Source organism: Myotis lucifugus, unplaced genomic scaffold, assembly GCF_000147115.1.
Source record: "Myotis lucifugus unplaced genomic scaffold, Myoluc2.0 scaffold_5, whole genome shotgun sequence".
NCBI lineage: Eukaryota > Metazoa > Chordata > Mammalia > Chiroptera > Vespertilionidae > Myotis > Myotis lucifugus.
In genome coordinates this window covers 13,370,233-13,384,967 of record NW_005871053.1, presented here as the reverse complement: position 1 = coordinate 13,384,967, position 14,735 = coordinate 13,370,233, and positions in this window count along the sequence as shown.

Genomic DNA, 14,735 nt, shown 5'->3' with positions numbered 1-14,735 from the left:
TTTGCAGGATACACTAAAGGTCTCTGATGAAGATACAGCAAGAGGTCTTTCTAGGAACCTTCTAGCCCTGCAATCCTGGAACACGATGAGGGAGGCGGTTGCAAGGGACTAAAGAGGGAGGTAGAGACATGGATAGATGCTCACTATAGTTTCTATTATTACAGATCTGATTTTAAAATTGGGGTGAGGAATCACAGTGACCTCTTAAATCTTTTATTATAAACTGTACTCTCCTCCTCCATTCACCCCATCCTAAGCTCAATACAATAAATAGTATTTTCTATTTATTCCAAAATATTCATCCTAGTAGGCTCTTAAAATTATTCAATATTATTCCAATTTGATTCATTTTTAAGCTTTTCATTCCTACAGTGTAAAGGATTACTTGTTATCAATTAATAGCATTGAATAAATGCCAGCATCATTAGATTTTTTTGAAATTGATTGATGAGAGAGAGAGAGAGAGAGAGAGAGAGAGAGAGAGATTGATTTGTTATTCCACTTATTTATACATTCATTGGTTGATTCTCATATGTGCCCTGATCAGGGATGAAAAACCACAACCTTGCCCTAACCGATTTGGCTCCGTGGATACAGCGTCGGCCTGCGGACTGAAAGGTCCCAGGTTCGATTCCGGTCAAGGGCATGTACCTGGGTTGCGGGCACATCCCCAGTAGGGGATGTGCAGGAAGCAGCTGTTTTATGTTTCTCTCTCATCGATGTTTCTAACTCTCTAACCCTCTCCCTTGCTCTCTAAAAAATCAATAAAATATATTTTAAAAACAACAACAAAAAACACAACCTTGGCTTATGGGGATAATGCTCTAACCAACTGAGCTACCTGGCCAGGGCAAGATCTTTAAAACTGTTCCTATCCAAAACATGCCTACATTTACCTATGGAAACTTATTTATTAGTGATAAATGTCAATAGTGGAAGAATATAGAAAATGTTTAAGGGCCTTATGCCTTAGAAATGCTAGAATAAGTTGTTAATAATCATTAGAATTATACTTCTTCAACTAAGTGTCCTATTATTTAGTCAACAATTTATAATCATTCCCTTATTCTTCCCCCGAGATCTTTAATCCATTAGAAAATAGTTGCCTTGAATACAACTGAAACAAACTAAATACCTCTGCTGGATTGTCTGTTGGTTTAAAACATTTCTTATGCAGATATGTTCTGACATCATTAGATCTCATATTTCTTGTGAACCGAGTGTTTTATGATTCCAGCCCTGCAAGCCTCCTGCACCAGTCACGCAATTACTAGTACATCAAGTGAAACTCATGTGTCACAAAGTAATGACAAAGAACTGTATTGCAAGACCGACATAATGTCCATTACATCAGATCATTAATTTCAGGAACACAGGCTTTTGAAAAACCATAAAGGTGTTTGCAAACTAAGGAGCCACACGCCAAATATTTTCAGAAGGTAGCTACCCGTCCTGTTTACGTATTTGTCTTTTGGGAGGCCTGTGGGCACTGCAAATGAGAGTGCCCAGAAAGAATGTCTTGGGTCTGCATGACATCTGTGCTTATTAGTGACCTTGGACCCGCTGACCTTGCCCCGCTGTGCATGTGTGTCATGGTGATACAGTGGCGCTCCCTCTCATCACAGGTTATCAGCAGCTTGCAGAGGGACAGCAGCGAGATGGAAGGATAGTTCTTCTCCAGTGAACTGATTGGACATGAAAGGAAAACCAAGACCATGTGTTTTGGTCCATCTCCCAGATTATAGAAACTGACTCTCTCATTAGTGATTAAAACAGCAGCTGTTAATGTCTTGGAGCCAGTTGACCAGCTTAATTATCTTGAAATCTGGCTAGATTCTTCTTCATTTAGCCAACATGGGGATTTTACTCTCTCTAAACTCATTCCAAAGCAAAAAAAAAAAAGGTTCTGAAACATGAGTGTTGCTGCCTGCCATGGGTTTACAGACTTGGTGTGCTCTTGTTTTATCAGTCGTGGTAAGTGTTGTGCAACTAGCTTTATGGTTCATACTGTAGTGGCATCATAAATATACTCACACTGTACTCAGATGTGCCAGGAAAATATAGTCTCATTATTATGTAAAAAGCTCTCATCTCTTTCACTGGCCTCTACATACTAGTAGAAAGTAGGGACATGCTCAAATTAGTCCAAACATAGCCTGAGCCAATAATTTAGTTTCTTTAGATTTAACTGATTATTTTGAAAACATGTTTCCTTTTAACATTTTTCTCTTTCTTACTTTGATCTTTCCTAAAATGGTGTTTGGGCTATGGGAAGGTTTGGTGATCAAGCACTTTGGCAAAGAGGGGTCCTCCAGGCCCCCTGATGTTCTTGGGTTTGTGCGGGCAGAAGTCTGCAGACAAATGGCCCATCCATGCAGGGGCATCTACAGGGACATGCTGCTGAATGTAACGAATGGTATATCTATGGTCTAACTTCTCATGTCTAGATCAAGGCTGAGGGAAAATCCAGGCCTTACTCTGTCTCATATTCGTGTTGAGCTTTTGCCATGTTTTTTCAAGAATGCCCCTGGCTCTCAATCAGCACCCCTGCATATGGGCACTGAAAGAGCCATGCGGCTGGTGTGCACTCTGTGCCTGGCCATTGCACCCCACCCTCGGGACTTGGTTGCGGCATCTCCCTGTTGAAAAGGGTTTACTCCACACTGTATTCTTTTCTCGGGCCGCTTCTGCTCTCAGTGTTGCCTTAAACTTCTGTGACACACCTGAAGCTTCAGCTTAAGAAGGAAGGGCTCAGGTATCTGACACTCTGCCACCTTTATCACTGTTATTCCACTTCCCCACCCCCCCACTATCCCATAAGTGGGATAGAGGGGCAGGCTGTTCTTTTATTTCCTTACTAGAGGCCTGGTGCACGACATTCATGCACTGGGGGGGTGGGGGCCCTCAGCCCAGCCTGAGCCCTCTTGCAGTCCAGGACCCCTGAGGGGATGTCCATCTGTTGGCTTAGGACCGATCCCCTGGGGAATTGGGCCGAAGCCAGCAGGCAGACATCCCTCTCGCAGTCCGGGGTTCTCACAGTCGGGAACCCCTTGCTCCTTACCACCTGCCTGCAGCGGAGGCAGGAGAGGCTCCTGCCACCACTGCTGCACTCGCCAGCAGTGAGCCCGGCTTCTGGCTGAGCGGTGCTCCCCCTGTGCGAGTACACTCACCATCAGGGGGTAACTCTTGCGTTGAGTGTCTGCCCCCTGATGGTCAGTGCACATCATATTGACCAGTCGGTTCAGCTGTTCGGTTGATTTGCATATTAGGGTTTTATTATATAGGATGTCATTTCTTCCTTCTACCATATGACTACAAGCTTCAGTGTGTAGTCACAAAAGGAGCATCTTCTCTATGTTAAGGGAGAAATTCTATGATCTATCACTTTCATGATTAGACATTTTTATTCATATGTAAAGAAGCTTAAGAACTTGATTATGTCCTCTCTCCCTCTCTCCTTTTACTCCCTCTTCTCACTCTCTCTCTCTCTCTTGCTTTTCAAAGTCATTTTTTTTTTTTTTGCTAAAAGCATCAAATACCTGCCCCTTCTCTGGGATGTTAGATGTCTGAGGGAATGTTGTTTAAAGGGTAAATTAAAAGGCACTAGTATATATTTCCAGATATTATATCTGTTACCTTCCTCTACTTTCAGCATCCATTTTGATATATCAACACCTCAGACTACTGTACGTTTCCCCAATTAGTGTGAACATCCTCTGGAATGTTTAAATATTTTATTTAATCTTTATTGTTGAAAGTATTACATATGTCCCCCTTTTTCCCACATTGACCTCCTCCAGCCCCACCCCCCACCCCAGACGTCACCGTTCTATTGTCTGTGTACATGGATTATACATATGTGCATACACATTCTATGGTTGAGCTCTTCCCACCCACCCACCCTTCCCTGCTTTCATGTCACTAAACTTAAGAAGTTGTATTTGGTGAAGGGGAGGGGAAAAAAATTCTTCTCTACCCTACTAGTTCCTCCAGTAGAGGCTATGGAAATTAGGGATTAAAAAGAGTAAAAACAGAGTCCTATTAATATGTGCAATATGCACATATGTGTAGGAACTCAGAGATGTTTAGAACTTGGCATCTTTATAACATTTGAACAAAGACCAATACTTTAGAGCAGTGATGGCGAACCTATGACACCTGTGTCAGAGGTGACACGCGAACTCATTTTTTTGGTTGATTTTTCTTTGTTAAATGGCATTTAAATATATAAAATAAATATCAAAAATATAAATCTTTGTTTTACTATGGTTGCAAATATCAAAAAATTTCTATATGTGACACGGCACCAGAGTTAAGTTAGGGTTTTTCAAAATGCTGACACGCCGAGCTCAAAAGGTTCGCCATCACTGCTTTAGAGAAATGACAAGACAAAGGAAAAGAGGTTTTAGGCTCTTAGGGATGGTAAACTGTGAGGAGATAAATATATAGGGAAACTAATGGGAGATAAGGATTGTTTTAGTCAGGTGTGTTATGTAGATTCCTCCCAGAGCTGTCTCTGCTGTGATAAGAGTCTAGAGTTGTCTCCAGTGATTAATAATCACCCTTCTCTTCGTGGTACAGAGGGGATGACAGAAGGGTGTGTGACAGTCTGGGGGGGGGAGAGGGGGGGGAGAAGTTTGCATGTGCGTGTGCTTCTTTTCAATTGCCTTTAGCTCAAAATAATCCTTATGTCAGAGTGCCATATTTTGGGGTGGCATAATCTGAACCCCTTCACTCCCCCACTTGAAACTTTTAAGAAGCATCATATATTAAAAATCATGTTGGTAGCTAGGGAGAGAGACCTGAGTTAGAAGTTGTGAAGTAAGAGATCTGAAAAGGAGGAAAAATACATATATTAGACAAGCAGAAAATAAGAAACCTAGCCCTAACCGGTTTGGCTCAGTAGATAGAGTGTGGGTCTGAGGACTGAAGGGTCCCGGGTTTGATTCCGGTCAAGGGCGTGTACCTTGGTTGCGGGCACATCCCCAGTGGGGGGTGTGCAGGAGGCAGCTGATCGATGTTTCTCTCTCATTGACATTTCTAACTCTCTATCCCTCTCCCTTCCTCTCTGTAAAAAATCAATAAAATTTATTACAAAAAAAAGAAGGAGAAACCTAAGCACATTCCCCCTATGTTCCTGAATCCATCTCTCAGACCTGGGTCTAGGGCAGCAGCGTGTCTCATTTCTGGAGACAGCAGTGCAGTGGGAACAGGGCAGCTCCTTAAGTTAGGCCTCTGTAGTTCCAGCCTTCAGGCATTTACTGAGGGGCATTTCTGTGGAAACAAATGAAACACAAACTCGAATGGTTAGAACAAACTAGAAAAACTATTTGAGCCGTCAGTCCAGATTTCTAGATGTTGGGTTTCAGACCTCCTCAGATGGTGGAACGAGAACAAGCAACAGCAGCCCAACACATTCCCTGCTTTATTGTGTGATATCTCTGCTGCTGGTACACATGTCCTTGTCACAGTCGTTCGTGGTGATTTTTCAGAGAAGAGCCTGGGAGCATCCAGCCTCAGCTTGCAGGGCTTTATCACAGTCGAAATAAGGATCTGGATAATCAGGTTTTAATCTCAATGTTGCCAAGTCAGGTGGGTGAGAGAAAACTTGGCAACCTTAATTACCGACAAAATGTATAAAAATACAAGATCTAGTTTACAAAGAGATGAAAATAGTTCTAAGATAATGAACATACAAAAGGGGTCGGTTATAATTTTTCACTGAAACAGAATTTCTTCCTTCACATACCCCCATTTTTATCGAAGATAATTAAAGTAAGGCTAATTTGTTTATAAAATAAGTCCAGTCTCATTGAACTTGGCCTGATTGTTTACATAAGTGCAGCAAGAATAGCCATTGACCATATAGGTTCTTTTTTAAAAAGTCTGCTTTACCGGAACTTTTAATAAATAATCTCAGGCTCGGCTTTTAAAAGCCTCTCAGGGCTGGGAAGTCAAGCCCAGAACTTGCCATTAGACTTTCCTTCAATATCTATAGATTTGGTGGATTTTCTCCCCGAGGTTTCTAAAATATTTTAAGATTCCTACGCCAGCCAGGAAATGACCTTTCTTACCCACTTATAAGTCTGGGAACCCTGTAAGCCAGGTATCAGATCAGTTTTTTCAAGGAGTTTTATAAGCTTTGTCTCTGTGAAGGCCATTTATTTCCTTAAATCTCACTAGTCATAACTGATTCTATGCACATCATTCTCAAAAAATGACATTTCAGTCAAATCCTTCGTAAAATAGCCAGTGTTTTCAATTGTGCCCAATAACAAGGAGAACAGATTCTTATTGAGCTTATGCAAATAACTGTACTACCATAAAACTAAGAATATCCATTAAGTGTTTTCCAAATTTTGGAGAGTTCAGTTAGGGAGAAAAATAAATGTTTTATTTTTGTTCATAAAAGTATAAACCACCAGTTTGCTGTAAGCCATAGATAGCTTAAGAAACAAGAGTAGAAAGGTTCCTTCAATCTGGAAAACAAAACATTAAAGAATCAATAATGTTTTATAAACAAAAAGTCATAAAAATCATCCTCATCTGTTCATTCAGTCTCATGAGATTAATTTTAGTTTCACTTGATCTTGGGTTAGCAGTTTTATGAATCCATCAGTTTCTCCATTAGATCTCTGGAAATTCCTGCCCAGTCCAGTGTCGTGATCTTAAACATTATCAGAAATCTATATTCCAGAACACTTGTCCGAGTGTTTTGTTTGTTTGTTTTTCACGAATGAATCTCTTTGAAGACACACACTTGGTGACTCTAACTGATTGCAAGTGCTTTCAGAGAAGAATCAAAGTAAAACAGTAACTGTTTGTGACTCACAAAAGACTTCCAATGTTCCTGGCTAAAGATCCACTGAGAGTTCATCATAATGCAAGTGACAAGGACATTTAGTTATTTCTATTACACACAGCATTTTAAGACAATAACTAGCATTATGACTGATAACATTATGTCAGGACATGTGGACAGTAGGGACATTGACAAATTTCTATGAAATTTATACGATTTTAAAATACTTCTATTAATAACGTAAATTCATACGAATATAACCTAAAGAAGGTTAAACATCACTTCTTATTTGCTAATGCTTACCATATAATTTAATATATCAAATAAACCCACTCAGTTTAACATCTCCCTTTTTACAAGCTGAGAGAAAAATATCCTTTCGGATTTCCCAAGGGCTCTCAGGGAATTTTCAAAGTCTGTTCAGGTCAAAAAGACTTCATTTAGAATTTGGTTTTGTCAAAATTTAGAATTAGAAGTTTGTCAAAAATCACAGATCACTGTGAGAGAATACTTGGTTATCTATTTAACAAAAATATCAATAAAGAGTTCAAATGCTAACATAGCAAATAACATACTGAAAAGAAAAACAAAACAACACAACAATAGCTCTTTCAATATTGATAAGACTTGATTTCCTTAAGTAATCAAAGATGTGATAAAGACATTAAATACAAAAAAATATTCTGATTAGGGAATTTTTTTTTCTAGGCAGATTATTCAATGGGTAAAGAAAAAAATAAATTATATTTCTAGCAGATGGAACAAGTTAACTCTTCAATGTGGGCTAGCTAAAGCTTTTTACCAGTATTCACTTAGAAGACCTTTAAGATTTTCATTTGTGCTATTATGTAATCTTATGAAGATAGTGGACTAAAATTTCAGTTAAGGACCCTTTAAAAATACCAAGTATCAGTTTTTTTTTCCAAAAACCTATCTTTTCCTTTTCTATTTTTTTCCCTTTAATTTCTGGCAGTTTCAGGTGGTTTATATGTTAAATTCCTTGTAAGATTTGCATGTCAAAGGGACACAGAAAGGATCTAGGATTTTGCTAAGGAGTCCAGGGTCACATTTGCATGTTATAAAAAATCTAGGACAATTGCTATTGAAGGTTTTTGTTTTTTTTCCTTAAGTGTAGACAGCCCTGTGAATGCTTTGTGGTGGGAAATTCACAACACATTTATAAAGAGTTTTGTATGGGAAGGTTGGGGTCTGATTATAGAGTAAGGGGCAGTAAATCTAGGATGGCTGTGTGTTCCAGGAGCTTTGCGAAAGCTATTTCCTGGCTTTCAGTATTTACTAAGTCTCATAACTGCCTGAGTGCCTTTTGCAATTCTTAACTTCTATTATAAATCTGATCTCCACTTACTAATCTTGTTAAAGGCCAGGAAAGGAACTCTCCTGTTCCTTTCCTCTATCTCTTTTTAGTCTTCTTTTATTTTGATCTACTGATAGGAACCAATTGGACATTTGTTTAAAATGAGAGCTCTCTAAAAGTCCTTTTAGATATTTTCCAAATCAAAAATCCATTGTCGGGACTTCAATGGGTAGGATCTCCATAGGTATATCCATTCCAATGTACAGACCAGAATGCCTTTTTATGGAAAAATTCTAGGCTTAAAGTAAATTTTTACCATGGACACAAGAGGTACCCCTGGAGTGGATGCAGATGATGTAGCCCTCATGATCCAAAAGGGTCACTGCCAAAGCCAGTAAAAGAAAGCTAAGACTTTCATTGTCTTAGGCGGTAAGGAAACTGTGTCTTCCGCTAACATGAAACACCTTTAATCACAGACTCCCTAGTATTTGATACCAGATAGGTGATACGGGATAAGAATATTTTCCCCACGCTGACAAAGCGATGAAGGGAAAAGATGAAAAAGGCATCCTATGGGCTGAGGCCTCTTATTAAGACAAATTCCCCTGAGAGCTGGCACAATAGGTAGGAATGTGTCCCAGCCTGAGAGTTGGTCATCAGTAGATTCAAGCCAGATACCTGTGTCTCCCAGCAAGGTGAAAAAACAGAGTATGCTGTCACTGGACCCAAGACAAGCTCCCAAGACCCAAAACAAGGCAGGAGAAGAATCTCTCTCTTTTTTTTTTAACTGGTGACACACAGTAAAGTTTATTTAAATAGACTGGTGTGGTGAGAACTGTAAACTTACCTGTCTGTGAGGTCAGCTCAAATAGCAGGCTAGTAGGATTCTCCCCCTATGACAAATGACACAAAAGACCAAGGGAAAGTGTAGTTATCAGAAAGAGAAACAGATCAATAACAAATAAAGCCATACACACCCAAAGAAGTAGTTGGCACAAATGTTTTCCCCTGTTAATGTAAATTTAGAAAGGAGAAATTTTTTGCCACCCTTTCTTGACTGGATGCTCTAGACAGAAATCTGGGAGGCTGATTTTGGTAAGAATTCTTACTTTTTTGCTGTCTTCCTCAGTTATCCCATGATTGTGCTGTAGCCTCCAGGGTAGGTAGGATGCCCCAGGTTATCAGATCGGAATTGCCAAAACTGTAAGGAAGGGAAAAGTTCCTCTACCCTCTTAAGTTCAGTGGCTGGGCCTTCCAAATAAACTGACAAAAGACAGATTAACAAGAGAAAAGCAAACAGTTTATTAACATGTGTGTACACAAGCATGTGGAGAACTCGGTGATGAGTATCTCAAACCAGTGGTCAGAATTTAGGCTTATATCGTAAATAAAAAGAAAAAGACAATAAATTTTTAGAGACGTAACAAGACAAAGAAAACAGGGATTTAGGCTCTTAGGGTTGGTATGCTGTGGAGAAATTAATGTAAGGTAAAAGCTAATTATTAAGGTTTGTTGTACAGATCAGTGTGGTGCTGTCTGCAGGCTGATTAGAGTCTCAAGTTGTGTCTGGTGGTTAATAATCATCTTGCTCTTCCTGCACAGACAGGGAAAGCGGAGAGGATTTTTTTCCTTGTGTCTGCTTCTTTTCAATTACTTTTAGCTCAAAATCATTTTTATGTCAGAGTGAGTACTAAAATTCCAATGAGAAGGGGACTACATTCAAGCGAACTTGGAATTTTTTTCCACTTTCATCCCAAGATTCTTGTCATTCCAGAGGTGTCATGAGCTGAGAGACTGAGCACAATGTGGTGACCTGGAGCTTTCAGCAGTTTCATAATTCTAAAGAGATGAAAATTGGGAGGTAACAGTGATGCCAGGGTCTGTGGTGCCAAGCTTTCCTGGGGAAAGGAAACAGAGGGACATGAGTCCTTTTCCATCCCAGGCATTTGCTAATAACTAAGCTTAAGGCTGAGCAGCACTCTGACCAGCGTCATGGTTCTAAGCAATCTGAAATTGGAGTTCAGGGCCTATGTTCAGGATGGACAGAGAATGCATGTCCGAAATATAGATGTAGGGCCTACAAATCAATTAAACAGGAAATATAAAATCCCTTTAAACGTTGGGCAACTAAGTTGACCAGTCACTGCACAAAGAAGCTATCCAAATAGTAAATATTTGAGGAAGGTGCTCATCTCATTACCTCGTTGGTAATTGGAAAATTGCAAATTAAGTCCAAATTGGATACAACTTCACATCCACCAGAATGGCTAACATTTTTTAAAATGACAATCGCAAGGATTTGGAACAAGTTGAACTCTTATACACTACTGGTGGGATACAAATTTGTGTATCCTCTTTGGAAAATTCTGTGAAATCTGTCAAAACTGAACATTCATTCTGTATGACCCAATATTGTATCAGATAACACTGAGTAGCTTTAAAAGACATATATAAAAAGTTTGTAACAGAATTACTCACAATATTGAAAAATTAGAAACAAAAATATTTCACAATAACAAAATAAATAAATTTTGGTATATTCATACACATGGAAGAATATACAATAAAAACAATATGAATGCTGTTCTTGACCATAGTGTTGTTCAGGTTAAGCAGACACAAAAGAAGGTATACTGTATGTATATATGTATGTATGTGTGTATGTATGTATGTGCATATGTATGTATGTGTATATGTATGTATGCCTGAATTCAGAAACAGAAAAAATGATCTATGGTGAGAGGTCAAAATAGCTACCCCTAGAACAGCACAGAGGAGTGTCTGGGTTATGGGCTGTTTCTTGAAGTGAGTAGTAGTTACACAGGTGCATTCATTTGTATTCACTACTGAAACTATATACTTTTGATTTTTCTGTATTTATAGTATTCTTTAGTTTTTAGTTTGCTTAAAAGAGTTATTCAATCTATGGGAGACTATTTGGAATAAATTGTTTAATCCTTTCTTATTCCAGAAAGCAATTAGCAAGGTCCAGAGGGTTCCTATGGGGCATCCTGCACATTAATGAAAGAAGTCACATTTTCATAGTTGCCTTTGAACTACATTTAAAATTGGTCATAACAAAGAGCTCAGTGTTTGGAGTTATATGCTAATCAGTATGTCACTTGGAACAAGAATGTCAGAATATTGATAAATAGTTTGAGATTGAATTAAGGAATATGGGAGTTCATTATACTGTTTTTCTACTTGTGTATATGTTTGGAATTTTTCATAAGTTTTTTTTTATATGGAAGGAAAATTCAATAACAAAAAAAACAGAACAAATTATATTACAAATGTATTCCCATGAAGGAAGAGAAAGAAGAGTCAGAAAAAAGAATAATAAACAATGTTGGATGAGAAAATATGGCTTGCTTCCGCTACCAATTTTAGTTGAAAATTTTGTACTCCTACCTTCTTTGTAGAAAACTAAATCCTTTTCCTATTTCTAGGGCTTATTTTAACCTGACCTTCTCTAGAAACCTTAATTACCACTCTTGCCTCTGAACTTCAGTTGCTCAAATATTATTTATCACTTAATCATTCCTCATATTATATGTTGTCCTGCCCCCGTTTTTATGTTTTTATGCATGCAATTCTTCTTTGAGCATTTTACTGCATGCCTGGGAATCTTGTCATGTTTGGGAAATGTTAAAGATTCAATGTGTTTTTATTTACAACTTCTCAATCTTGCATTATCATTTAATTGATAATGTACTTATTGAATACTCATTGTTTGTCAGCACCTTTTAAAACATGGTATATTCTTAGATGCCACATATTAAATATGTTCATTAACTTATTTACTCCTTGGAAAACCCATATGAACTTGCTATTATCCTTATTTTGTGAATCAGAAAACTGAGGCACAGGAGTAGGTCACAGGATGTCACACAGTAACTGTCAGAGCTCCAAAATTAAGTTCTTAAATCTACCTAGTGCTTCCCGTTAACTATCTTTTGGGCCCAGCAGAGTGCAGTAGGAAAATAAACCTTCCAAGGTGCTTCAAGAATCTAAAGCATTTACTGTTGATTTTTTCTTAACGAAAAGCAGAATTTTCTTTACTTCAGAAGCCATGAGAAGGAAAGTGGTTTCTCATTGAAACTGAATTTGTATTTTCATCACAACACGATTTGAATTATGTCATTGAAATGTAGGCCTGCATTTCTGCAAGTAATGTTAAATTGTTCCCCACTAACTTTATTTCCAAATTTTTCAGCCTGGTACTTCAGTATATTTATGTTATCTTAGAAAAGAATTCTACAACTTTATGAGTTTAATGAAGAGGGAATCTTACCTAATTCTTTGATGGTCCTTTGGGAACAGAATTCCAGTCCCAGGTGGAGTCTGAGAAATAGCTGCCATGTTCTATCACATGGGCTCATTAGATGGAAGGTTAGTGCACGGTTAAATATTTGAGGGCCAGACGTTGACTGGCACTGATGAGCATTTGCTCACTGATCCTGATGAAGTCATTGCACCTCTTTAAACATGCTTTGCTCTTCTTAGCTGTCACATACTAACTGTGCTCAGGAAATCCACTGTACTACTGAAAATAGGCATCTTAGGACTACACCCAAACATGTATGCCTCCTGTCTCCAATAGGGCTTCTAGTCAAAACATTTGGGCACACAAATAGAAAGCTAATTTAAATCACCTGAGATCTCAGACGCCCATAATTGCCACTGATAACACTCTGGTATATATTACTTGTCTCTTTTTCCTCTACTAATCTTGTTAATTAAACCACAAAGAATATTATCATAGATGTCATATGTTTGATTAATTGACAAATTATTATGTGTATTAAATGCTTAAAGACTTGCTAGAACCAATACAATTTTTAGACTTTTTAAATCCCTTTAAATCCCTTTCTTGAAATTTTGCACTAGTTCATATCCTCCACAATAGCATATAAGAGCACCAGTTTCCCATACCTATACTGACAGTGGTTACTATTTTTCAATCTTTATCAGATTTAATGGCATCTCAATATTTTTACTTTGCCTTTATGTAATGACTGAGGTAGTTAAATATTCCATTGATATTTGAATTTCTTTTGGGAAGAATTTATGACATTTGTTTTCCTCTTATGCTATTCAGGTTTTTATTAATTTGTAAGCTCGCTCTTGCTTTCTCTTGTGCTCTCTCTCCCCCTCTGTCTGTATATATGCATACACACATAATATAGATATAGAGACATAAATCTATATATTGATTTATATATGTATCTATTTATATACCTATATATTTATTTTATAAGTATATCACACATTTTCCTTTTTATATTTTTCTTTTTTATATTTTTGACATATGAAAGTTAGCCACGTTATTTTTTATTATTAATTTTAAAAATAACATTTATTTTTATATCTAACTAGATTCTCTTACTATCGGATTATGCTGATGTTTCTCTCTGTCTCTCTCTTTCTCCCTTCCTCTCTCTAAAAATCAATAAAACATATCCTTGGATGAAGATTAAAAAATTGACATATAATATTGTAGAAAATCATTATACACTTAAATTATATGTGTTAAGATAACCACATTAGTGCCTGCCTGCAGCAGTTGACTAATTTTAAAAGAAACTTGGATGGTGTATTTACCACAGGGTTTTCTGGGGGGAGGCCTCACTGTAGTTATTACAGTGGCATAAATAACAAACAGAGTGGCGTGAATTAAATAGTATAAGATTTGTAGAAATATTTTGTAAGCTATAGAAGATTATGCAAACGTCAAATTCGTCCTGGAAAACACTTTGGAGTTCACCCAAGTCCCTTATTTTATGGATGATAAAAGTGAGCGAGCACACGGGACTTATCCAAGGGCACACAATTAGTGAGTGACAGAGCAAAACTCTAGATTTAGTGACTACTATTCCAGAGCATCAGTCACTAGTGCTAATAATGTGTGTCCATTGTCCTGTTTTAATGGGCCATTGAATATCCTTCTAGTCCTCTAGCACTCCATTGCCATAGCTACCATCAAGGGGAAGGCTGTGTAAAAGCAGAATGAAATAATGCTGCCAACTGACATTGAAGAAGATCTATTTCTGTCTTAGAGAAATGTGAGAGCTGTGGGATTTCCATATCTTGCCATTATCACCTGTCTTTCCTGAATTAGCTCCAGTTTGCAAAGTCATTACCATGTGTTGTCTGGTACTGTTTTAAATGAGGTGTTATTGAAGCTAAAGCCCTAGGGTTCTACAGTTTCAGTCAGAAGAAAAATTTGATTCTAAATGTAGGCAGCGAATCTGTAGATATATGTTCAGGTCACTCTTTCTGCTACTGGGGAAAAACACACACATAAAAATGAAAGTCCAACTTTGCTTCCCAAAAATAGTTAGCATCCCCAAGCTATGTTCAGAAATGTAAATCTCATCAGATTTCTTTCTTTATCAGAGGGAGTAAGTAATGGTAAGAAGTTAGGATGTAAAATAAGCCCGAGTACTGAGAGCTACCTACACAAATTAAACAATTCTACCATGTCATTTGGATTAGACTGACAGATGGAATTACATTTTTTCCATAAATGGAAAATTAAACTGAAATAGTAATCAATTACTGTAAGCCACCTTTATGTTCAAATGTTTAATTCTGGTTTTGCATGTATCTCTCTCT